General features: G+C 55.4%; 1 long non-coding RNA gene across 1 annotated transcript in view; it reads right to left on the bottom strand.

Annotated features, from left to right (window-relative positions):
- Positions 1–2402: 2402 nt before the first annotated feature.
- The window catches only part of LOC148106614 (uncharacterized), a 1545-nt gene continuing 1447 nt past the window's right edge, over positions 2403–2500 (bottom strand). Inside the window, exon 2 of the long non-coding RNA XR_015723670.1 lies at positions 2403–2500. This exon is cut by the window's right edge and continues 346 nt beyond it. This is a non-coding gene — a long non-coding RNA (uncharacterized LOC148106614).

The raw sequence follows: 2500 nt of genomic DNA, 5'->3' as shown, positions 1-2500 counted from the left end.
GAATGGACTTGGATGACCCTTCACCATCTCTGCTTTGTAAGACAGTGCAAATTTAATTGGCCAACCCCGCATGAAAAGGTTGTCGATCACGTTCCCGTCCGAATTCAAATTCAAGGCAGGATTCCTTTTTAAAGGCACAGAGCAGCCAGCTCCGTGGCAAGGAGCCAGAATTCTCCGGGTGGATCTCAGATCCACCGAATCCCACAAACCCCGTGTGACGTGAATGTACGAATTCGTGGAGGTTTCCCTCCCGATGGCTAAGAAGATGCTTTCACATCAGTGATGACAAAACGCAAACCCACAAAACCCCGATAGATGGGCACGGTCTTCCCTAAAGGGTCCCTTATTTCATGGAATCCAATTCTTCCACCTTGCAGTCTGCATTCACGGCTTCTATTTTCCGAGAGGCCGACACTCTTTCTCTGCAGACATGTCACAAGATCGGCAGGATACGGTCTTCCGTGCGTCGGGCACACCAAAAGCTGTTGGGAAGGCCCCTGCCATCGGAATGTATTCGGCACGGATGCTAAGGAAGACTTTGAAACCGATCTAGTCCGGTTCCGTCCTTCAGTCCTCTTGGGGGCAGAGCTTCCGTGTTCCATGCCCCCTCTCCAGGAACGCCACTCTCCCCACAATTTCAGGTGTCCAGGCAACCCGGAAACTCTCGAGCTAGGTGAGTTCTTCTGGGAAGGGGCGGGGGGGGGGGGGTTGGGGGGGAAAGGGTGGGCAGTGCCGACGTTTGGAAACATTGAAGGGCACCCGAGGCGAGGCTATGGCCAAACCGAGTCCGTGCACAGGTACGTAAGGCGGGGGTGGGGGGGCGGGGGTGGGGATGGGGGGGTGGTGGGGTGGGGCACGAAACCTGTGCTCTCCGTAGGTTACGAAAAGCTCAGGGGCACCTGGCTGGCTCTCTGTAGAGCGCGCTGACTCTTGATCTCAGAGTCCTGAGTTCGAGCCCCACGTTGGGTGTAGAGTTTACGTGAACCAGCAGCAGCAGCAGCAGCAGCAGCAGCAGCAGCAGCAGCAGCAGCAGCAGCAGCAGCAGCACCACCACCACCACCACCACCACCACCACCACCACCACCACCACCACCACCAAAAATGATAATAATGAAAAGCTCGAAAAGCCCCACGGCCCCTGGCAGGATGTCTATGGCAAGCCACACCTCCACGACAAATAGCTTTCCACAGTGACGGCGACGGATGGCGGAAGGACAGAGGCAGCACCCTACCCCAAACCTCACAGCCTGCCTCCTTTCCGGCCAGATGTGCAGCATCTGGGAACGGCTTTGAAACCTTCCCAGTCAACGGCTTGGGCCCGCCTGTCGGGAAAAGCGCTCTGCTGTTCATTTCACTCCTGGACGAGCCTAGGAAGATGAAGCGGCGGTAGCTCTCCGTGGGGGGGGGGGGGGGGGGCGCCACGCGATCCAACACACACGACCACAGCCACTGAGGAGCATGAGATCTGTATGGCCTCGAGGGGTACAGGATAGCCCGTGAATCCTTTTCCAAGGAAGAAGGCGGCAACGTGAGAGCGTGCAAAACACTTTCTCACAGCATCTGCTGATGGTGCTAGGACTTCTGTCCCCGGAGAGGATACTATTTTTCCACCGCTTCCAGTTTTAAGAGAAAGGGTCAGGGGAAAATCATTCAGTCGTTCCACTCATCTTCATGGCTCATCGTGGAAAACGAAGACGCCGTACAAAGGAGCAAAGCGCGGATCCATGCAAACACATGGGTGAGCCCCCCCAAAACATGACGCTAAGTGAAAGGAACCAGACAGCCAGGGTGACATAATGCCTTAGGGATCCCATGGGTAGGAAAGAGCCAGACGGAATAGCCCAATCCTAGAGGGAGGGAGCAAACAGATCAGAGGCTGTTGGGGGAGAATGGTGAAGAGAGCCGGGGTGAGGGTCAGGGTGAGGTTGAGGGTGGGGGGGGGGAGGCGCGGACGGGAAGGGGGAGGGGTGGGGGGTGTCTCTTTTTGAGGTGACGGAAATGTTCTGGAAATGGCGGTGCGGGTCGTGCAGCTTTGTGAGTAACCTTTAAAAAAAATAAAAAAGGCCACCGAACCGTACACTTTCAAGAGGATGTGAATCATGGCGTGCGAATTGTATCTCCACTTTGAAAATGTGTGAGGAAAAAAATGTAGCAGATGCAGGTTGGTAGGTTGGTAGGTAGGTAGGTAGGTGGGTGGGTGGGTGGGTGGGTGGGTAGGTAGGTAGGTAGGTGAACGGGCCGGTGGTGGACCGATGTTCGTTCGTTCGTTCGTTCGTTCGTTCGTTCGTTCGTTCGGTCCCTCCCTCCCTCCCTCCATCCATCCATCCATCCATCCATCCATCCATCCGGTCCGTGCGTCCACGAAGATCTGCATCAAAAGGTGTGGGAAGGGGGAGGTCGGGTTCTTGTTCTGAGTGGTTTTATTTGTTCCCCAAACTAATCACCTCTGTGGAGATAAACAAAGATCACCCACATGAGAACAGGAATCACCTGTTGAGGT

This window comes from Ursus americanus, unplaced genomic scaffold (genome assembly GCF_024610735.1).
Source record: "Ursus americanus isolate L20-20 unplaced genomic scaffold, mUrsAme1.1.p SCAF_173, whole genome shotgun sequence".
NCBI classification, from domain to species: Eukaryota; Metazoa; Chordata; class Mammalia; order Carnivora; family Ursidae; genus Ursus; species Ursus americanus.
The sequence above is the reverse complement of the archived record's forward strand: the minus strand, read 5'-3'. Positions and strand labels throughout refer to the sequence as shown.